This window comes from Ptiloglossa arizonensis, chromosome 1, assembly GCF_051014685.1.
Source record: "Ptiloglossa arizonensis isolate GNS036 chromosome 1, iyPtiAriz1_principal, whole genome shotgun sequence".
Taxonomy (NCBI): Eukaryota; Metazoa; Arthropoda; class Insecta; order Hymenoptera; family Colletidae; genus Ptiloglossa; species Ptiloglossa arizonensis.
In genome coordinates, this window is record NC_135048.1 from 13,108,533 (window position 1) to 13,133,594 (window position 25,062).

General features: G+C 43.0%; 1 protein-coding gene across 2 annotated transcripts in view; it reads left to right on the forward strand.

The window, feature by feature from the left end:
- LOC143149432 (uncharacterized) overlaps positions 1 to 25,062 on the forward strand; it is a 284,472-nt gene that overhangs the window by 96,582 nt on the left and 162,828 nt on the right. The window contains exon 2 of one of the 2 annotated variants that reach the window (XM_076316774.1): positions 11,393 to 11,441. The exons of the other annotated variant lie outside the window; for it this stretch is intronic. The gene's annotated coding sequence lies outside the window, so the exon portion shown is untranslated. The remainder of the gene's footprint in view (positions 1 to 11,392; positions 11,442 to 25,062) is intronic. 2 annotated transcript variants of the gene reach the window in all.

The window sequence follows — 25,062 nt, forward strand, 5'->3', positions numbered from 1 at the left end:
GTTTGATACGGATATTAACAATTCATTGTGGAGTGTTTAACGCTTCAACATGTTCAGCGATTGAAACAGTTTACGAAAATGGATCGTCGATAGAAAATACTCAAAAAAAATTGCATACTTATTTCAACGTGTATCCTATGACTTTAACGAAGAAACTACAGTGTGTCCTTTTTCAGAAAATCCAAGGACGATTCGCGAACGAAATCTTTAGTCCCGTAAAGTGACTGTTCGTTTACGTTCGACCCAGATGGAACATAAAGTAATTCTTTAATTTCCTGAAAAAATAAGAGAGTTGGCTATCAGGGGGTTAATTTTGATCACTTTAAACGCTCGGGAACATCCCGGCGTGAGTTCCATGGGATCAGCCGGCTATTTTATCGCGAAAGCTGCTTGCCGTCCCCCGTAACGCGTCTCTCGGACTATAAATTTTACAGTGACCGTAAAGCCGCGGGCAGTAAAAGTACGCTTGTATAATTTGTTTCCACAGTTTTCCCCCACACTTGTCGTCAAAGCCGCTTATAATTGGCGAGTCGGTGAACTGCGAAACATTTTCCAGTTCATCGCCGTTCACCTTCTTAATATCCTTCGTGTTGATCCAATTCGAGCGTTTCCAGGCTCCGCGATCCTCCTTGTACCTCTTATTCTCTCCGGTCGCGTAAATTCCGTTCAAAGCGGTCCAAGTTCCGGAGAAATCCACCCTCGAACCGTCAGACCCCCCTCTCCGTATACCAAAAATTCATAACTCGTCTTATTGCACCGGCCTCGAATTATTTCCACGGAGAGAGGAGTGATCGTCGTCGATGGAACGTTTCGTGCACGTGGAATCGCGTAGTCCCTGAAACAGTTGTCGCGCGAGCGAACGAAGAAAAGAGGCGAACGAAGAGGCGGGGAATCGGTCGTTACGTCTTCGACGAGGCGTCTGGGAAATCTCGAGTGAATTTCCGGGAATACCGTGCGTGCACCCTCCATAGTGAAACCCCTGCCCCTCGTGGGGGGAGTTGAAACTCGATTCACGGGCGCATGAATCGTCTGGCGAAAAAACCGCGAGGCAATTCGAGGCAAAAGCTAACGTACTCCGTCGGCGGGGGGCGGTCCCCGGGAGCCGGAATGCCGGCTGGATTTCCGGTTGGACGGTCGGCGGAGAAGGGGAGTGGGAGGCGGAGCGCGATAGTGTACCACGGAAATGGGAAAACTTTCAAGGCGGCTCGGAGCACAAAGTGCTACCTGGATTCCGCCCGGCAGGTGAACACTCGGCTTTGAGTCACGGTTTCGATCGGCGATTCGTCGGCCGAACCGCGTGCAACTCCAACACCTTGCCCGTAAGAATTGTCCGTCTGTCGCGGGCAGTGTGGTCAAATTTCATTTTGTAAACCGCTGATCGGGAGGAGTGGGAGAAGGTAGTACAGTGAGGACGAGTGTGGTAAAATTTCATTTTTTAAATCACTGATTGGGAGGATGGGAGAAGGTGGTACAATGAGGATCACTGTGGTTAAATTTCATTCTCTAAATGATTGATTAGGAGGAATAGAAGAAGGTAGCACAGTGGGGACCAATATGGTAAAATTTCATTTTTTAAATCACTGATTGGGAGGAGTGGGAGAAGGTAGTACTGTGGGTACCATGGTGATCAAATTTCATTCTCTAAATGACTGATCGTGAGGAATGGGAGAAGGTAGTACAGTGGGGACTAGTATGGTAAAATTTCATTTTCTAAATTGCTGATCGAGAAGAGTGGAAGAAGGTGGTACTGTGGAGACCAGTGTGGTCAAATTTCATTCTCTAAATCGTTGGTCAGGAGGAGTGGTGGTACTGTGGAGACCAATGTGGTCAAATTTCATTCTCTGAATCGCTACTTGGGAGGAGTGGTGGTACTGTGGAGACCGGTGTGGTAAAATTTCATTTTCTAAATCGCTGATTGTAAGGAGTGGAAGAAGGTGGTACGGTAAGAACCGTCCTCTTCCTTTATACGTCGTGTGTTGAAGGTGTGGCGGCACCTCTCGAACTCACCACTAGAGAGAAACTCGATCGTTAACCGTTTCCTGCAAGTCCCTGTACCGGCTCCGATCGGTATATATACGATCCTTACCGATCTTTCAATATCCCAGGGTACAAGGTAAGGCTTGGTACAATGCCTGCGATTACTGACGATGAGTCCACTAGCAGGCCTAAGATGAAACGCTCTACCTTCTCTTTTTTATTTTCACTCAACACTTTGTCCATAATACCCTCCAGAAGCTGCCACAAAGGCATTGGAATGAGAGAAGGTCGCGAATCGGATCAAGATTCTAATGTCTTCAACACACCATGTGCGAATGAGGGAGACAGTCTCCATTGTACTACCTTCTCCCCATTGTACTACCTGGCCACGCTGATCATCGGAGTCTCATCGGTACAGACGCAGAAATAGATCCTCCGTTGAGACGCGTAGATTACGAATTCAGGTAACACAACCAAGACAATGATTGACGTTTTGTCCAGGAATAATAACTGTTCCCCGAGCATTGATTACAAGTATCGGGTGTTAGTTCTTGAAATCTGACGACAGGTGGATTTCTCTCTTCGAGCTGTGATTTTGATTGTCTTGCAAGCGATTCTCTTGTTCGATGCAACCTTGTTTGCAACCTCTCATGATTGAAGAGTCATTAACCCTTTGAATGCTGAATACTCTCGATCGAAGCAATCCGCATGGCGCGTATCTAACGGTTGCAATCGCTAAAGATGGAATATCTTTTTGCTAGCGTGAGTTTTGACGATTGCACGTACAAGACACAACTAAATTATAATTGCAATTCTTTTACAATTTAATTAAATAATACGAGAAAATTATTTTCGTACATACCTATAAACGTCCACAGTCGACGCGAATAGCTTCCGCTGGATGTTCATAGTCCATATCGAGAGTTTTCTCTAAATGCATACATGCGCCCATACTACTCGAAGGGTTAAATGAAAGTCAACCTCGCACGAACCTCTATCGTTTTTGTCGTTCGTGAAAATTGTAAGCATCGTACCGTTGTTTAACGTCGGCTACCGCAACACGTTCGTTAAAGTCGCGAGTGTAAGTCCCGATGTATGAATAATGGAAACTCGAGGTTCCATATTTAAACCGATGAATAATGCAGCAAATATAACTCGTTTAAAATTTAAAAATCGATAGCAGGAACGACGAGCAATAATCGGGAAAATAGTTAATAACAAGGTACACCACTCCTGGAACTAATAGCTTCCAAAATGTTTAGTTTCGAAAGCAGCAATGTACGATGTTTACGTTCGTGGCGTTCGGATGGAAGAAGAAGGATCGAAGTGTTTGTTGAGTTCGGCTGTGCGATCGTCGGTACAACGCTACTGCGCATCCATGTCGCGCAGCTGTCAAGCGCCGCTACGTGACCGAGACGCGTGTTGCGAAGAGGAGGTAGCGCGAACGTGGTCATCTGCTCTCTCAGCTCTCAAGTGTGCATATAGCTCGGTCTAACGAGACGAGTCAGCAGACGTAAACAAATGCATGTGATCAATGCATGGACAAGACAAGACCAAACTCACAGTCAGTCTTCTCCTACCGCATCAGTTCCACACGAACGTTTGTTTTTCTTTACCGACACTTGAGCAACTCATCTAATTGCACCGAGGATGTTTCATTTCTAACCGCGTGCAACTCGAGAAATGAAATTTTGAGAAAATCTCACGGTTTCAAGACAACCAGTATTTCATAATTTTAGAAACCCCTGTAAATCTCGATTAAAGAAAGGTTCGCCTGATAGAGCGATAATCGAAGAATCCTTTCATCTGTCCCTGTGCTCCTAGCTATCAATCTTCCTTCACACTTTCGTCCCATGAATCTCACCAATTACAGCGCGAACACAGCCAATTCCTGTAATGGTACCACGGAGCATAGTAAACGGTTGTTAAGGCACATTCGTCATTACAGGAGTGCAGTTCGACGCGATACTCTCGCGCCACCCGAGAAGCTCGATATCGTATGTCTTCCTTCAACCAAAACGGACCCTTCTCACGAATTACTACCCCCGGTGTGGTATCGCTACGGTTATCCGTATCAAGGGGGACGTTTCTACAGATTTTCCTATTCATGAATCAATCCCCCGACCGAATCGATACCGTGAATTCAGAACTAGTCTTCCGTTTGCAAATCCCGTGGCAGGTGTGCGGTCGGAGTCGGTGCTGGGAATTGTCTGCAATCATTTGGTTATCGAGTGATCAATTTATTGACACCGGAACGCGAGTGTCTTCATAAATTAGACCCCTGAAAGTGGCTTCAGATACGTGACTATGGAGTAAACTCTTTCTAATCAGCATTCATAGAGGTGTAGATGTTACAATACGATTATATTGCACACAATATTAACGAGGGATTGTCGGATGGGTTAAATCCACTTGATGATGAGTCTTGGTTAATTTTGAAGCATTTCCAATTCCAATAACATTTTCTTTTATATGTTTGTAAGTGTCCATTGATAGACTACTTATACGGCTGAATGTAAATACAAGTGTCTCTATGAATTGGATCGGTGAAGGTAACTTTCTCTTTTAGACCTTGTGGGTGAAGATATTATGATTGCCTTGCACATCATGGCAAACTTGCAAAGAATTATCGAATGGTTCGAATCCATTTCGGTGTCTCGGTTGATTTTAACGTATCTTCATCTTCGATAACAAACTTGTCTATGTTCGTAGGTGTCTATTGATAGACCACTTTCACGACTAAATCTGAACCCGTGGCTCGATAAATTGGATTGCTGGAGGTAGCTTCCGATACGTCGGGTCATGGAGCGAATTCTTTCATACTCTTTCTGGTCAGCACTCGTGGAAGTGTAGGTGTTACCGTACAATTGTATTACACATCCAAGTCTATTTACGAGGAATTGTCGAACGATCAACTTCGATAACATTCCATTCTATACAAGGTGTTCCAGTAATCGTGACATGACCGAAAAAGGGGTGATTCTACGCGAAAAGTAAGTATGTGGGATAAAATTTGATTTTATGAGCTTTCTTATCGGGAATACCGTCTTTGAATATTATTTCCAGTACATTTAATCGGTATCGAAACAGATCGTGTGACGTTTATAAATAGTGTTAGTATCGTGTGTACTATTGATTCCTTGTCGCTCTTGGTGTAATTTGCAATTGTACACCGATCGAAAAGAGTCACTTTTGACGAGGGTTCGATCCACGGATATCTTTCGTTGTACGAGCGAGCTGCAGCGGATGCGTTACCACCATATGCTCCCAATGCAAGAAGTACATCCACGTATTCTCGATTACCATATTCTCAGCATTGCGACAGGTTCGTGGAAACTGGTAGTTGAAACGAAAGATGGTAAGACAACGGATCGTGACAGTGTACATATCACGAGTGTACAAAGTCGTGTCTATACAATTGTATGCAAACGAAAGAGAAGAATAGTAGTTTGTATCAAAATTCGTTCAATCGCGTCATAGTTAAGTACGCGCTGGAAAGTATTAAAAGTCATTCTGGAAAATAAAGCTACGTATAAAAAATTTTATTCCACATTTTTTACTTACTTTGTCACGTAGAATCACGAAAATTAGAACACTTTGGATATCAGTGGACATATACATTGGATATATATATATATATATTCTTTTCGTGAGATACAGTGCATTCCAAACATAGTTAGAACACAAAACAATATTTAACAATAACATTTCGCCACGTTACTCGATAGAAATCTCCTTACAAAACCAAACTCTCCTTTTGGGCGATCGTTATTTTATACTCGCAAAGTTCACGAAATTCGCGAAGTCGGGGAAGGTTAATAACCGAAGCGAAATGTCAACCATCTAAGGATGATTGACATGGAAGAAATTTGTCAATGTAAAAGATTGGAGTCAATGCCCGCTTTCTATTATTGGTTTGGTTTGGGGCGAGAGTGAAAGTAACGGCCAGGTGATGAGGATAAGGATCTAATAATACGGAAAACAAACGTTACGGTTCGATGGACGCTGCATCTGACTCTAACGTGAAAATCACCGAGAAGTGGCAGAGTACAAAATTAAAAATGATAATGAACGCAGATCGATGCATTCCAAACCGACAAGTAATCGAGAAGACTGATACTTTCATCGTAAAAGACAAAATCGTCTATCACAGCAGAAACTATCGATAGCAGTCAAAAAAATACATTAACAAACTGTCATGCACCTACTGGATGCATCAAAGGAATGAGAAAAATTTGTTAAATTCCACTTTCTACAGTTATTGTTCCGATTTGGTGATTAAGAAACTTCACATGATGCATCATTGGGTATATTTATTTACGCTCGTAGTTAGTGCTTTATTGCATAAATAATAAAAAGAAGTGATATATTGAGACGTTCGTAAAGAAATACGCGTTACGATAGAATTATCCATCGATTACAATTTTTCTTTGCGCGATTTTGCTACTAGACTTCTTTAAGTCTAAGTTAGGTTAAGTCTAACCTAAGGACGGTTAAATCCGCGAAGAAAGGATTTCCGTATCGAAATCGTCTTGAAAAGCCTCGAACCCTCGAGTGAGATCTATCCAGACCTGGAACATTTATTTAAAAATATTTCCAAGTCCGAAATATCCGTATACATCCCAAAAGAATCTCTCGTGAAACTTGGACTGCAGTTTGACAAACTTTTCCGGTCCTCGTGTTCATTGCCCTTCTCATTGTTTCTTACTGGCCACTATCGGTGGAGCGCTTTTTCACTGATAAGTATGCAAGGGTGACAGGGGAGAACTTCCAGACGCCCAGATGCTGATACGACTTTAGGAAAAGTAGAACTCTTCGCGATTGCTCGGGTGAAACAACAACGAATACTGAAGAGGTCCCGGGCAAGACATCGTGTCCCAGAACGAATCTGATACGAAATTAGTCGAGGGGTTTGAGAAGTCACGCTTTCTCTTCGCGTCCGTAAAGTCGTCGTAATTTCATTCAATGACTCCTGCGATAATCCAGAGAAAATGTTCACGTATTCGTTCTTCGTGCAACACCGGTCGAATCAACCGAGATGGGATAGGACCAGCGTAGCCAGAAAAATTAGTTGAATCCCATGTGTGGGAGGAGGTAACACAGGCGAAGAAGTAATGAAAATCCAAGGGGTGAGGGAAGGTAGCTAGACAGAGTAGAAGTAACTGATGTTTTCGTTCTATCGCATAACTGCCCGTTGTTTGTCCGCACTACTGAGGACGACCACACTAACGCAAGGATGGAACTTTTTTATTCTTGTTTCTTTTTTTTTAACGCAACTTTCACCAACGTACCTCTGAGGTTCTTCTGATTAAAATGAATTATTAGATTACATTTACTTACTTGGTTTCATTTTAATTGCAAAGTTTCATTAAAGAGAAGACAAATATAAACAGACTTTCATTGTTACTTTTATTTGTATCGTCGATACGTTTCTTTCATCGTTACGAATTTCGAATTTCTTTCTCTTTCATTTATCATTTTCTACGCTTGGAATAAATAGAGGCAAACTTTAAAGAATAGTTCGGATAAGTCTCTATTGGATAAGTGTTTGACCTGAGTGGTAATTTTCATACAGTTATCCAACTTATACCGCATGCCATTATACCTTACACCTGGTGCACCAATATTGTAATTAGGTCTACCGTTATACTTTATACCTACCGTACCGATTCAGTAGACACGCCCACTGCTCCCCCACTCCCTCCATGCTACCTTCCCCCACTCCTAACCCACAGAATTCATCTCCCTTTCTAGCCACGCCGAATAGTACAATATTTCCTGTATCTTCCAAAATGCAAACAGAGGAGCTAATTTTTAAGGCAACGATAAAGGGGGGGAGCGCACAAAGGAAAACAAAAGATTCGGGGACGACGGCACATGGGAAGTTCGGAAAAAAGAATGCGGAGGTATCGTAGGAGAAAATAAGGGACGGTCAAAGGGACTCGCGGGTAAAGGGATCGTGAAGTGGAGCTAGGAAGACAGTGTGTCTCGAGTAGCGGCGGTCCTAAGGAGAAGCTTTTTTCATTAAGGTACAGAAAATCTTTTTAAGGGATATAAAGGACCGAGTCACGGAATTCCTTTGGTCGACCCGAGTCCAGGCAGCGAAATTGCCGGGACGATACGAGGGAAGGAAGCAACTTGATAAAGGGAGAAACAAAGTCGAGGAAACAACGATGGGAGGGGCGTCGGTGGGCAGGAACGAGCGCCTGGAGGGGGTGGGGGAGGAGGGGCTGTTTCATCGCGCCCCGGCGAAATTCCGTGTTAATGTCATTCACGGTCGATCGCTAGCACAAAAGGGATCACCATCGAAGCATTCCACTTTTAGGAAATTGTGCCGCGCGTCCGTCTTTGGGCGACTCGGTACCGGTCCACGCTCCGTTGGATCCCTTCCATCGATTTCGGACACTTTATAGGCGGCTTCCGCTTTCTACGGATCGGCTGCGCACTTGGAAATTACTATCGAGCACTCGTGGAGACCCCAGGATGTTTCATTTAAGTTCTCAGTCTTGCGAGATTCGATTTGGCAAACGTTTGATCCGCGACAGAGATAGTTACGAAATATTTTTAGACTTGGAGCACAGAGAAAGAAAGAAAGAGAGAGAAAGAGAGAGAGAGAGAGACCGTCTCACTCTCGAGTCCCTTCGATAAACGTTCCCTTATTCGCGAATCTCTTCTTGCGTCGTTTCATCATCCCCCCATTCGGTCGCGAAGTTTCTAGTCTCTGTGTCTCCAACGTCGAGGGAGTTTCACTTTCCAGAAATTCGCCCCGACGTCTACTGTCGCTGATCGATGCACGTTTCGTGTGAAATCTCGAGTTTGTGCCTCGTCTAGACACGTCTCGTCCCTGCGATTTAATTTTATTTCCGAAGTACACCTTCGGCAACTGAAAACCTCCGAGCGAGTTAAACGGTACTTAACGTTTCGAGCGAACCGGCGCACGAAGTGTTATTAATTGCGTGAAAAGACCACGCGGGGGTAAATCTCGAGCACGAACCGGGAAGAAAATGTTTTACGAACGATGCTCCTACGAGCTTTACTTTCCGAGTTACAGCGAATTAAAGAATGGCGCGCGGGACGTGCGCTAACTGGTGGCTCGAGTTAATTGGTCGGTGTCGTGCGTCTTCTTTGAATCGCTGTAACTCGGAAACTAACGTTTCGATGGCGAACATTTATGTAAGATATTTTTCTTATTTTTCTTATAGATTTTTTTCGCCGAGTATTGACACGCATTGTTAATAATAACGAACGATAACTCGTGTCTACGAGACAATTGATTCGTTTCACCAATCGTATTAATCGTAATTCGGAAACTAATGCTGGGATAGTGAACATTTGTGTAAGATATTTTTCTTATTTTTTTTATAGATTTTTTTCACCGAGTATTGACGCGCATTGTTAATAATAACGAACGATAACTCGTGTCTACGAGACAATTGGTTCGTTTCACCAATCGTGTTTGTCGTAATTCGGAAACTAATGCTGGGATAGTGAACATTTGTGTAAAATATTTTTCTTATAGATTTTTTTCGCCGAGTATTGTCGGGCATTTATAATAATAACGAACGCTAACTCATGTCTACGAGACAATTGATTCGTTTCACCAATCGTGTTTGCTGTTATTCGGAAACTAATGCTGGGATAGTGAACATTCGTGCAACATATTTTACTTAGTTTGTGTTGTAGATCTGTTTCACAAAGTATTGACATGCATCAATATTGATACCACTATTAATAATAATGGTAATAGTAATAAACGGCTACAATGCAACAGTAATAGAAACAATAGTAGCAGATTTCAGATACGAGCTACATAAACTCTGCACGAAGTACAATTCACAATTACAAGAGAGCGTAACAAAACAAACACTCGTAGACCAAATAATAATACTGAGAGTTATACCTGCGTCAGGTATTACATTGAAGAAATTCCTACACGATTTATCAAGAATAGACTTACACCCACAAATACATTTAATTCGTAGAAACGTCTTGCAATTATTTTAAGGCTTTTACGATTATAAAAATATATGTGTGTCAATTCTTGCTCACGCTATATTTCTCATCTATAATTGCCTGAACACGTCTCTGCATGCTTTTGATACCTTTTTATCAGTTTTCTTATATTTCTAGGTCGTAACGCCATTCATCGCGTATGAATGCAAAAAACGGTGTGTTAAAATATTCATGTATATTTTTCAACGTAAAAGCTTCAAAATAGTCATAAAATATTGTTACAAATACAATAGTACACTTTCTAAAGAAACTAAAGTATCGTTTCAAGGGAACTTTCAATTCCAATTTTCTCAACAAAACTTTAAATAACCAGTAGCTACAAAATATTTCCAATAATTGGACCATCCACTGTACGTACAATCGAACATCGTCGTCGTTGATCATTTGATCGGTAACAATATCACGATTACATCGTAGAAAATAATGTCATCCACCCGATACACATACGAAGCGAACACTCGTTAATAGTCGTGAAATAACCACGTTGAAATTTCCTAATTATTCGTACGTCGATGTCCGTGAGATCGAAGATTGGATCTTCTTCGAGCAGCCCGTAGCGAATCTCGTTGGTATCCGCAAACGAATAGGTTCGTTCAAGGGTCACTGTGTTCCAGCGGCGGGGTTGAGCCTCTAAACAGGAGTACGACAGCAATCTTCTCTCGCGGAAAATGGTATCGAGTGGCCCGTAATTCGTTGCTGAAGTATTCCGGTCTTCATTACACTCTCTATCACCGATCCGTTGCTTAAGCGGGAGAAGAACGGCGCGATTACGGCTTGATTGGAATTCTGTTGGGAAAAGCCGAAGGTCCGGGATGCTCTAGAAATAACCCGCGCTCTCAGTTCACCGCCTAATAGAGGCTAATGGCGGCTGGCTGGGTCCCCAGCGAGCGAAAAGTGAAATTTAAAAGTTGATTTTATTCTCTGTTCCATCGCCGGCACGGTTCTGGACGCGTCTTTCCCTTTCAGGAAATTCTCGCGCGCCTCGAACACACGGTGCACTCTCCGCATTGTTCGATTCGCGTTCGGTGCTTCGACGAGTAATGAAATTGGAAAATGGATGCCTTGGAACGGCGAAGCGACAAGTTCATTTTCCGTTGGGAATACAATTCCCGGCTTTCCGGCTGCTTTTCATTTGCTAACTAAACAGAGGCACTCGATGGAATCTTTGGTTATCAATTTTCAATCCAGATGCTCGTTTCGTTCGATTTATACGAACAGTGGGATCGTACCCCTCGATCCTACTCCAACGATTCGTGAAAACAGAAGGAAGATGAAAGGCAAACGTAGGGCCTCGCGCGAAATTAATAAACCTCGAGTAGATCGCCGCTTTCGAGCAACGGAGGACCCTCCCGTGGGACGAGCCGAGCTGCTTATCGAATCGATGGTGTTTCTTTTATTACAGATTCGACGTAACCGGGGAAACAACGGGCTGGCTACCAGCGGTTTCATCGGTGAGTGAAGAAAATTTCTAACGGGGGAAACGTATCGTCGCATTCGGGACGGATCCCGGTCCGCGTGGACCATAAATCTCGTTGCTCGCGTAGTTAGAGGCCGGCCAGATTTAATTTATAGCGTCTCGGCTGGTAATCGACGCGTCGGTGTAATTTGACGCGGGCCGCGTGATCGATATCGACGCAATAACTCGTCGGAAACGGCATAATTCGCAGCTGCGTGTGTCGTGTTTTGCCGATACTTCATCGATCGGCGATACAATCCCGTTTCGAGATCCGATCGATCCCGAAGAGAACGTACGAGAACCCCTCGAACGTAATTTCGTATACTCTCGTAATACTTTAAACGATCGATGACAGTTCGTTACCGAACGATCTTTAGAAAAATTGTTTCAAGTGTTTATTTCGAATAAGAGTACTTTCTTCGTGTCTTTACAATATTTCTTTGGGTCTTTAAGATGAGTTTTTGTGTCCTTTGTATTTTTAATTCACGTAATTTTACACATTGTCGTAATCCTTTTCATTCGTAATTGATTTTTTCGGGGCGGATCAATGAAATTTTGTTAAAGATCGAGTTTAGGAAAAATTGTTTCACGTTAAGTATTTATTTTGAACAAGGTACGAAATATGTGATTTTCTTTGTATCGTGTGTACTTTTCAATGTTTATTTGTGTCTTGTGTATTTTTATTTTTTCGCAATTTTCATATTTTCCCAATTCTTCTTCGCTTTTAAAAGAATTACTCAATACATAAGTGTAAATGCGAGATGTTTACACAGGACGCAGACGCATATACAACAAACGTGTAAATACACTGTGTAAATCTAAAAAACCGAATTACCGAAGAAACGAACGCTGCTAGCAAAGAGATCTTAAAAACAACGAACTCAAAATATCACAAACTTGAGAAATTAACTTCACCTCGATGAAGTTTTCGACCACTTGAAAAACCAAAATATTTCGGTTCCATCGACCCCGATTTCATACTCCCTGCTAAATATTGGTATGTTCGAAAAGTCATTTCGTTTCTTTCGGTGAAAATGAAACACGATTTTTTTAGAGCGTAAAAACATTTTAGTAAACTATATATTCTCCAATTTTGGAAAACGAAATGACTTTCCGAACAACCCAATAGACACAGAGCAAAACTAAGATTAAACAAATCCGCTGAGCAAAAGTAAGATTAAATATTTAATTGAGACCAAGTTGACGTTAAAGAGTTCCCTGTCTCTAAATGTATATCCTTGCACCCGAACCATTGAATAAGTAGCTTCGCGATATCATACGTGTCTACCGAGAGTATTGAGCGATAGTATAGGGTTGTTCGAAAAGTCATTTCGTTTTTTTTTTTGTGAAAATGAAACGATTTTTTCAGAGCGTATAAACAATTTACTAAATTATATATTCTCCAATTTTGGAAAACAAAACGACTTTCCAGAACAACCCAACAGATCTAAAAATGAACGAACATTCCGTTCCCCTCTCAGCGTATTACCCACTATTTACATCGAGTAGAAATTCACCGGTCGAAATGAATAAAATCCAGTTTCCCAGTATGTGCAAAATCGTCCAGTTCGATTCGCATGATCCGTTACAGAGTAGTTCACGAACACGCGTTCTCGCGTATCGGTCGCGAGACATCGATACACGATTCTTTTTTTATTTGGGTTACCTCGACCAAGCGTAGGCGACGACGACGACGACGACGACGACGACGACGACGACGACGACGACGACGACGAGGTTCTCGTCGTGAAATTGAATCGTCCAGATGGAAATTCGCGTTCGTACCGTAGGAGTTTGTGTGGGTGGCCCTTGTCAGGCACGTACGCGAGCCGTGGCGGTGTGTCGGCGCGTATATCGTTCGCCGTACACACTGGGGCGCCCCCTTCGCCGGAAGTTATATAGAAGTCCGACGCGTACGATTCGAATCGTAAAGCTTCTGGACATTGAGAATGGGATTTGAGGGACGACGGGGCCCGGGGAAAAGTTTCGACTCCTGCTCGGAAACAACGGTCCGCTCGGGTCTTATTTCCCGGACGTTCTTTGATTCCGCAGCTTCTCTCGATTTTTCTTTCCCCGTCGCGTCTCTGGAATAGAGGACTTCGAGGCGAGGAATTTCGTTGCTCCGCTCACGACTACGATAGTGACGAACTTCCGTGTCGTTCTTTTTTTTTCTTTCTTGTTTCGTCGAACTTCCCGTTGCGAGGTTTCGTTCGTATCGTCCAATCCCCTCCTCTGCAAGCTTCTGACGAGTTTCTTACTCGTCCATGGACTATCGACGCTTGTTCGGTCCTCGAGTGTTTGCAAACATCTGCATCGAGGGCAGACCTTTTAGCCCCTATGGGTCGAGGATACACCGTCAGTCTTGGGGAAATATTGTAACATCGATGCGAAACGGCTGAGGCGAAGTTTGTTGTAAGTACTATAGTGGGTAGGTAGACTTTTTTGGGTGACTGTACGGAGATCTCGAGATCAACATTGTTCTTTGAGAGAAATTCATGTTTACGTAGGAAGTGACTACCATTTTTAGAACGAGTATATTTTACAGTGACTTATGGTACAATGTCAAGCGAAGTCAAAAGTATATTTGTAGGTCAGTAATTGTAAACATAGGTGGGCCGAAGTTTGTTGTGAGAAGATGTAGTATAGTGGTGTGGCGGCACTACCCACGCTTGCCACCAGAGGGAAACTCACCACCAACCGTTTCCCGCAAGTTCCCGTACCTGCTCCGATCGCTATATATACGACCTCTTCTTACCGATCTTCCAATGTCCCGGCGTATAAGGCAGGGCCTTCTAGGATGCCTTACTGACGAGTCCACTAGCAGGCCCGGGATGAAACGCTTATCCCCACTTCCTTATATTTCCGTTTTCCCTTCCTCACATACTTTAATTTAGCGCCGCCAAAGTGGTGACCCCGTCTAAGAACAACGCAACCTTCTGGACAACAGCACAGCAGCAGTAGAGGTGCAGCACAAGACGATGGAAGGAACGCAACGTAAAGGCCGATTTTCGTTAATCCCCCTCTCCGAGGGTTGACTCCTCAACCTGCCAGCGACGACACGACGCTATACTCCCGGCTAACCATCAGGATCAACCCTAGGAGGACAGCAGGCAGCTTTAGTCGACATTATTCACCGACCACACGGATGCGTTTCATAAGTACCGGTACGCTCACGCATCAACGTCGGACAACAAGTAAAATCGCGGCTTGAGCATACAAGGCTCGCCATGCGTATTTCGTAATCGACAGCAAGCTGGGCCTTACTACGAAAAAGAACCATTCCTCTCGTCCACTACTCTAGACAACCTCCTCCTGTGCCTTGTTGTGCCACCGAACAACGGAACAAATACCTACGCCACTGGGACATCAGGACGGAACTTCAAAGTATCGTTTACCACTGGCAAGGGGGTTATGTGGCGGCACTACCCACGCTTGCCACCAGAGGGAAACTCACCACCAACCGTTTCCCGCAAGTTCCCGTACCTGCTCCGATCGCTATATATACGACCTCTTCTTACCGATCTTCCAATGTCCCGGCGTATAAGGCAGGGCCTTCTAGGATGCCTTACTGACGAGTCCACTAGCAGGCCCGGGATGAAACGCTTATCCCCACTTCCTTATATTTCCGTTCTTTCCTTCCTCTAACATACTTTAATTTAGCGCCGCCAAAGTGGAAACGTACAGTTTTTAGACAGACTATACGGAGATCTCGAAATCAACATTGCTTTTTGAGAGAAATTCATGTTTACGTAGGAAGTGACTACCATTTTTAAAACAATTAGATTCTACAGTGATTTACAGTATAATGTTAATCGAAGTCAAAGATACATTTGTAGGTCAGTAATTGTAAAAATCGATGGGGCGAAGTTTGTTGTAAGAAGATGTAGTATTGTGGAAACGTACAGTTTTTAGACAGACAATTCGGAGATCTCGAGATCAACATTGTTCTTTGAGAGAAATTTATGTTTACGTAGAATGTGACTACCATTTTTAGAACGAGTATATAGTATTCTATAGTAACTTACAGTACAATGTTAATCGAAGTCAAAGGTACATTTGTAGGCCAGTAATTGTAAACATAGGTGGGCCGAAGTTTGTTGTGAGAAGATCTAGCATAGTGGAAACGTACAGTTTTTAGACAGACTATACGGAGATCTCGAGATCAACATTGTTCTTCGAGAGAGAAACATGTTTACGTGGGATGTGACTACCATTTTTAAAACAAGCCCAGTGATTTATGGTACAATGTCAAGCGAAGTCAAAAGTACATTTGTAGGTCAGTAATTTTAAAAATCGATGGGGCGAAGTTTGTTGTAAGAAGATGTAGCATAGAGGGAACGTAAACTTTTTAGACAAATGGAGATCTCGAGATCAACATTGCTTTTTAGAAGAATTTCACGTTTACGTGTGAAGTGACTACTATTTTTAAAACAGGCCCAGTGACTTTGGTACAATAATAATCCAAGTCATAATGTAGGTAAGTAATTTCAAATATATATTTTGTTGATGAACTGACGCTCGAAATTCTGAATATTTACCGAGAAAATCGCACACCTGTCCGACACCTATAGATTATTGGGAAACTTTCGTCGATTATTCCAAACTGATCGTAATAATAATTAAATACGTTATTCGCATACCAATATTACGATTCATATCTGGTCTTACGATTATTTCAACTAATTTGTACAAACTTGCAGCGTGTTTAGGGTCATTATCGTGTATAAATTTGACATGGCTACGAGACTGTTTCGATTGGATTTTGTATGTTTCCAATAAGTACTGCGATCAAATACTCATAGACGGTAGTGTAGGTTCGTATTAAGCTTAAAAGCTTACTCTCCTTCAGAATATTACGCTCGTGTTCGAACATTTAAATTCGAAGTAGAGTAGTTATGTCCTTAGAACTAGTCAATTAGAGAGTTAACTATTGTTGAAGTATTTTCATATTTACGAAATATCTGCAGAGCTGGATTTGGAAATTGTACAGATCCGAATATTATATATCATAGCGTCCCGGTAAAACGCTATAACATTCGTGGCACACCTAAGTATCGACATACGTGGTAGAAGCTCACCCAATCCTAAACCGTTTCAAACGAATCGTCTTTCTGATATTTACCAAGTACGTAAATCAAGAACATTCGGTATTCGTGTTTACCCTATACCTTGGAAACGCTATAGTTAGAACGAAGTTCTGGAAACTTAGACGTAGCTCGATACACAGAGGAGAAAACTTCTTCCCGGCTCAACGAACAACGGAAACCTTGATGAATTATCGTAATTGAATCTGCCATCGTATTCGGTGTCCTAACCTCGTTCCTTCAATGAATTATATACGTCGAACAATGTTACACGAAGCGTACGGACCAGTTCTCGCGTTGCTACGTGTTGTCGTAAATTTTTGACACCGAAGAATGGTTTTCCGTTGCGAGGGAATAATTTCCATGATATTTCGCGCGTGCGCGCGCGCGATGTCTAGCTCGATGAGAGACCGTGAGTATGGCGAAGTCTGACGTCCAGACAGTCTGGATGCGGGATCGCGGAGATTTACAAAGCGTAAAAAATGCGCAAATAGTGTACAGAGACGCGAAGTGTAAAAAGTGAAGAGGGTCGGGGCATTTCGCGAATAGCAGCGCAAACGAGAAACTGCAGGATGCAGGGGCTGTTTAGACGAGTTTCGAATGGAATATATCCTCCCGCGGAAGACCCGCGCTCTTTAACTTTCACGAAAATTCACAATGGCGAGTGTACCATCATCGCTCGTAACCTGGCAATTCGTCGGGCCGGATACGTACGGTGGAAAAAGTGTATTATTAAATGAAACGATCGCAGCGGCGAACATTCGTTCGAAATAACAATAAACGTTTTATTAAAGCGACGCAATTAATCAACAGCGATATGAATACCAAGTGTCGCTAATTTCCATAAAATGTTCTCATTTTATGCGCGACAGAATTGGCAAATTATCATATTAAATATTCCACATTTCTCGCCGGTGACGCCGCGATCCAGTAAATTACATTAATTATGAATTCCCCGTTTTCATCAATTTGCAAAAATTACGCCGACCAACGGCCGGCCGCGATACTTTCGCGGGGCGTTCCGTCATTTATTTATTTATCTTTCGATTTTTTTTTTTACTTTCCGTTTTTTTTGTTCTTCTTTTTTTTTTCATTTCAAACTCCTCGACACCGGTGGAAAAATTTCGAAACGTTATTAATTTCGACTTGGAACCGCAACGCGAAACCGACACTATTATTGATTTTCCCGCGGAAATTGATATTTTCCGTGGAAGATGCCGCGAAATTAATTAATTGCATCTATCCGTGAGAACTCGCCTCCGCTCAAAGAACAACGTGCAATTAATTATCAGTGCCACCCTCTGGTGCAATTTCTTCGCTATTCCCGGCGAGTACACCTTTATCAACCCATGAAATTTAATATGCAGCTGAAAAACAACGGAGAACAATAATAAATGATCGGTAACAGATGATCGACTTCTGCCCGGAATATCAAATTGCGTTAGTCCGTCTTGAAATTGTTTGCAACCGCCAACGTAATATTACGTTGTTTTCTTCTTTCAATATTCGCGCGTTCTCGATAACAAATCATATTTCGTATAAATTCTTTCAGAGTCTGGAGAACCACGCGCCATTTTCCATCCCGCAAAATGCGTTTCATTAATATCAGTTCCCATAAATGCATTTAATGAATTTTAAAAGCTCCCCGAATTTTAATATCCACCGATGTTGTATAAATTTTACGTTTTCCGTTATTTATGTTTGTCATTGGCAAATTCGTTGCAATTTCAAATAACGAGTAGCAATAAGCGCAACGTTTTCGAACAAATTTCCTCATTTTCGCCACCACCACCACCACCATCCCTCCCCCCCCCCCCCCTTTACCACTCCCTCTCTCGGTTTGGGATGACAGACTCGTGCGGTGAACAATTTTTCGAGCGATTTTCGTTCTCTTTTATCGTTAACCCAGCATCCGTGACGCAACAGCCATCTCGTCTTCCGTGTTAAACATGCTTTTTTCGTTTCGTGCACGGAACGAAAGGACACGCGAAACATGACACCGTGCACTTTCCTGACACGTGTCACGCGACACGCCGTGAGAGGCCTGTTTAAATTCATTCGCCGGAACAGCTTTACGCTCCATTATACGGAGATTCACGCGTTTTAAACATTTCGCCGCGCCCCTTGGGGCGCGGCATTTCGAGAGCGGGCGGCCCTACCGGTGGTGGGGGTAGAAGGGGAGTGATTCACGGCCAAGATATCGAGTCAGCCTCGTAAAAAATACTACGCTCCTATTAGTTATCAAAGTGCGATCTTTACGAACGGCGAACGGGTTTTAAACGAACCGACCGACAACCGTGATACCGACTCGTGGGGCCGGTGTCACGAGTCGAAATAACCGGTTAATTTTGCGGGAAACTCCTCGCGATGGACGAAATTTTTTCGTGGCATACTTCGATAATTGAGGCGGAGTCACGTTCGAGAATCGATAAGAACCACCGGTGATAAGATAATCGAAGACGTTTCTAATTTGATATATCTTGCCTGACGATGTTTCGTGGAATTTCGATCGCAATTTTTCGGAGTGTTTTCACATTTTCGGAGAGTGTCGTGACTGGAAAAATAAGGAGGATTATATGTGTAAGGAGTGGGGGGAGGCAGAACGAATGGAGTAGGAGAAACAACAGATGTTTCTATTGTATTGTAGTTAGGTATACTTTGTACCTGATATACCAATATTGTAGTTAGGTATACCGTTATACTTTATTTCTGGTATACCGATATTATAGTTAGGTATATTGTTATGCTTTATACTTAGTATACCAGTACAATAACTACAATCGTTATTTGTCCTACTTTGATCATATTACCTTCTTTTATTCGTTACGCATGAGATTCGACTTTATTTTTCTAACCACGCTGATCACGGTCATACTAGGAATTTTAATGACGTATTTTACTCGAAAATTTTATAACAGCATCGATTCTATACTTGCAGTTTATGTTGGGTAATAGATACATTTGTGTTGGATAGATTAAGGTGTTGCCATTTATTAAGATTTTTATATCGAGTATTGATTAGTAACTAAAGGCAGAACGATATCGAGATCTGTTTTGGAATGGCGGTCAGAGTGTGAGAAATAATATAAAAATCACGTGTAATTAAAAAAAAGTTATCGTACTATTAAATATAAAATATAGAACAAGTATTAATATTAAATGCGAACATATTTTATTGCGTTTATCAACAATATCTTTTCATTATTATTACTTGGTGAGTAGATATAATTATTCGAAATATACATCGAAAGTGCATATATATAGAGAAAATGGAACAATATTTCTGAAACTTTTCTGACCGTGTTCCACTTGAATAAAGTACATAACCCCAGTGGCCAACTAACCACTCCAAATACTTTCTACTCATTCTGATATAACACATTTTACAGTCAGAGATAAGGTTACAGATCCTACCCGCAGTGCAAAGTTGTAGACTATCGAGTTTCGTATTTAATTTCAATCCTGAACCTATTCCAACTAAAAATTAAATTTTTTACAATAGTTTTCCAGGCCGTGTAAAATCATAGTTTACCGTAGGTCGTGCGATTTTTCGAGAGAACGGGACGAGTTTGTCACGTGGGTCTGTCAGGATGTTACACACCAAAGAATTCACGCGGTCCACCGTTGCATCGCGAATCACGCTTTCAGTAAAGCTGAAATAAAACTATACTTCGTAAAAGCAAGGTACGCTGCTTTTAAACAATACCTCGAACCTTGTAACGTCATTGTTCGGTCTCAAAGGTTGAAGCTGGAATTTTGAAATGAATAATGGAGTAGCTTTTCAAACGACGCCCACCTCATTTGTCTAGTTTTAATGGGGAACTACAGCTCACAACGAAATTTTCGTGTTACAAACTCACGGGCCCGCTAAATGAGTATGCACCACTTTTGATAACGAGCCATCGGATTGTTTGAAGTTCTCCGCTTTCGGCAAATATTTGCTACAAGGTTGCGCAAACGTATCGCGCTGGTTTTACTGTTCGTTTCGAACAAGCAACGCGATTTGTTTTTCTAAATGGTAAATCCAGACATTCGCTCGGTGACGAGTTATTTTTACAACTAAATGCACAAAGAGCACACGGATTACGAAACATCGATACGACGAATTATGCATACCCCGAAAACCAACAAACTGAAAAATAACCACGGAATGTAAAATAACAATACCGTGTATTTCGCTCTCCCCCTTGAGCAACTGTGGTAATTAAGATGTTACACTTTAGAAAGAGAAGGTCATTAGTTAATGGAAATTTTATTACCGCATAAATATTCAATAAACATTTTTCTCTCTTCGCAAAATTAAATGCACGCAAAGGATATTTTACCGTGTGTGTAATGAAACAGGGTAGCCGGGGATAATACATTCATTATATTAAAATACAGAAGTCGGATAAAGTCACGGAATAATAAAAATGTTTATATTTTTCAACATGATAAATAGACTATTACGACACAAAACAATGGAAAAAGTACCGTTACCCGCGTTGCTTAAGGGATTAAAGACGACCTACTCTTTGCTCCGTCCATTCTTCACGCCACAAGCGAATCGTTGTTATCTATTGCCGGAAAGAACATGCAGTCATAATTGCTTCCGGTAATACACTGAAAGCGTCGAGGGAGACATCGAGTTTCCCGGGTCACCTTGTAAAAGCAATCGCAGCTCCTCGTGCATCACGCGCGTACTACCGCGCTACATGATGCCCGGAATGCAATCTTAGCGAACTACACGCTCGCAAAGATTCTATCGAATTTTCTGAATAATTTCGCGATTAACTTTCGTCGCGTTGTTTCGACTAAATTGAATACCGTGGATATTTCACGTACAACGAGCACTACCATGAGAATTTTAAACGAAGAGGATTAGAGTCGGTGGAGTCTTTGGTAAAGTAAAATAGTAGCGAACTATTTTAACGAACAAATATATCGTTACGACAGAATAGAAGTAGATCGTAGCAATGGCTCGTAAACTAGAGCGTTCGACTGCCACGCAGTGGGCCCAGGTTCAAGTCCCATTCGTTACTAAAAGTCACAAAGTACATTTTCTTTGCAAATTATGCAACAGAACCATCCAATACTAGATGAATATGCGAGAAAATTGTTTAAACAAAATTTGTATTTTTCCCGAAAGAAAGTATCCTAAATAAAAATACTTTACGACAGTTGAAAGAATAAAACTGTTGTTTGGGTGTAGATTTTATAAACCTTCTTTCTTTTAGAGGCAACCTTTATAAAAATTATACCCTACTATAATACCCTCTTTGTTTATAAAACACCGTTGTTCTCGCCACACGGGCGTCAGGTTGGTGCAACACCTTGCATGAGAATAGAGACGTGCACAACGAGAGTTACGCGTCTTACGACGTCACGCGCGCGAGAACGTGTAGATTCTCTGTCCGTACGTACGTCGGAGTCGGCGGCCATATATGCATATATCAAAGACCGGCGTGCAACCCAGTAGACCAACCACGCAGCAATGCATCAAGCCTGGTAATTTATAGCGGGGCGATTAACCCCTTCGTGTCCGTTGGCTCTCCACCGGAGAAGATCTGAAAGTCAGATCTGCTGGTTTGCTCCCTAATATACACGCGTCAAGATATACTTGACGGGGAATCCACGATGAGAGTATTCCCCCCAATACCTTCTTCCCTCCATTGATCAGAGAAGAACCGTAGATTTTCAGAGGTGACTCTCCTCGAAGCCACTGATTTAAGGAGCAAAACTTGGACATCTTTGATGGGGCATGAAATTGAAGTTCGCGCAGAGGGGGGAGCTCGGTCTGCGACGATTCCATTGTCAATCTTCGTTGAAAGTGGTACCGCGGACTTTCGGTGTACCAAAGCAAAGAGAAAACGTCGTCGACCATTTTTCAGAAGTATTTGTCCCGGCGGTGGACAAGTCTGTCGGTATTAAATCGCGAGAATTAGAGACCGTCGCAGGAGGTTCCGTCGAATGTTTACGAGCCCACGGCCAATCGGGGGACGATAATTGTGCTCTTAAATAAACTCGAGGACCACCACGTACAGTCAACGTTTATACGATCAGGATAGCGAACGGCGACTCGGACGCGCGGAATCGTGGCAATTATCTCGCCTGTTTTACGATTCGAGGCGGCCGTTTTAATTGAACGGAAATAAGTGCCAATAAAGCGAGACGCTACCGCTTTATGCTGCATCGCGACGACAAGTCGAGCGTGTAATTCCTCGTAACGCGCGTGCAATACGTGAATCGAAGGATCCTTTGGCAAATTAATCGCTTATAGTCGAACGTAATTGCACACCAATTAAAAACGAACGATAACGCTACCGGTGTGTGTATATTAATTATCGTCGTCGTTGCATACGCGTTGTTGAGAGCACTCGGCGCGTTAACCGACCTGCGATTTACACCGGCGACTGTCCGCACCAAGTAACTTAATTGTCAAAGGTACCTAACCGGGATAGGTACCTGTCTCGGTAGTCCGGTCGTCCCTTCGAATTGCGTCGTAATTGGAATTAATCAACAAACCCCACGCGTTTCTTCTTGTTATCGAGTACCTTCTCGTAAAACTGTCTTTAATTTAGATATCCGACGTCGACGATGATGACGCGCTAACCCGTTTCGGGGTAGACTCATTTCACGACGATATTGCATCTAGCTGCGTACACGGTGTTGCTTTACGACGAGTTCGAAGTCTGACAATTACTTCTTAATTCTATAGGACGACGCTTTCAAACACGGTTTAATTACGTTTTCTACGAAGTGCTTTACCCGAATTAGGTTCCTTGGAAACGATTTTATTCTTTCATGTTCCGGAGTGTAACGGAACACCCGGATGGCTCGCGTTGCATACTCGATCGATCCGAACAATAGTCTTGGATCATTTCTGACCCGAAGTCTCGTATTCCGGATCAAATTTCCAAGTTAATTATGCCGAAAGTCCGGGGGGAAGAAATTTTATAGTAGAACGAGAACATCGATCGACCCATTTCGAGTTACTTCCTTTCCTTTGGACCAACCTGACACATCGAAGATCTCGTGATAATAGCAGATCCATAACCTGGATGAAATGAAAGAACATGTTCGATGTACTATCGCCGGATATATTATCATAATTATTTCAAACATCCAAGATGTACTCCACGCTTATTCCTTAGCTATTCCTCGCTCCAACGTGTTGTAATTCATCGTGATCACAATCGACAAGGTAATAAATCTTAAAATTGGTTTGAAAAGTGTACCAATACAGGTGTACGACTTTCCAGCGTGAAAAGCTCGCCTAAATTCCGTTCGACGTACAACCGGACACATCATAATTATTTCAAACACCCAAGATGTTCCCCACGTTTGTTTCTTAGCTGTTCCTCGCTCGACCGTGTTCTAATTTATCGTGATCACAATCGACAAGACAATAAATCTAAAAATTGGTTTGAAAAGTGTATCGATACAGGTGTACTATTTTCCAGCGCGAAAAACATATCATAATTATTTCAAACACCCAAGATATTCCCCACATTTGTTCCTTACCTGTTCCTCGCTCGAACGTGTTGTAATTCATCGTGATCGCAATCGACAAGACAATAAATCTAAAAATTATTTTAAGAAGTGTACCGATACAGTCGTAGCGCATTCCAGGTCGAAAATCTCGCCTAAATAGTTCCCCGCGGAGCGAGGTAAATGAAATCTCGGGAGGCCGAGATGAACGCGACGAAGCGCGAAAGATTCGCGAGGAAACGCGGTATCGGTGGCTCGGATATAATTCTCATCTCGGAGTTTCGTATCCCCGCCCGTTGCGCATTCATCTTCTCTATTCAGGGTGCACGTAGACCGGGGCTCGGGCGCGGGTATCAAAGCTCGTACGTAGACAGGGCAAACACGCGCGGAACGTGTGGGTGGTGCGGGGCACGTATCCTTATCGGCCGTGAGTCGTGCCACGACATCCGGTAATGTAACCCCTTCCGCAACGGGACCCGTGTACGCGCGTGCGCCCACGAGAGCGAGACCGAACCAGCGAGCGAGCGCGGACGTCTCCTCGTAAAATTTCGTATCTCGTCCCGACGACGACAGCGGCACCGAGGAAACGCGAGGGCAGAGGTGGATGCGATGAGTGGCACGTACAATGAGACGACGCTTCACCGAGGGGATCGTTTGCATCCCGGCGCGGTGATAGTCGAGCGATATTTGAATTCTGTCCCTCGGTTTGTCTATTTGCCCCGCGCGAATAGGTTGCTTCGACCCTATCCCTTGCCGCGAGACGTTTTTCGGCATCGACGCGAATCGATCGACACGAGGTCTGGATCCAGCAGGGTGTAGGCGGATCTGGGTCACCGATAGCGGGACACGCTCCGATGGGATAAGTAGTCGGGGATGGGACACCAGCAGTCCGTAAACTGTTGCCATTGTCCTACGAACAATGGCGAAGTATAACCTGACCAGAGTTCGACCCGACGGAGTCCTCGGTGTTCCCGAACTATTAGGCTCTCTCTACATCGATAACCAATCGGAGTGGTTGGACGTTAGACACTGCTACGGGTAGAAGCACTCGAGTCGTCGGGC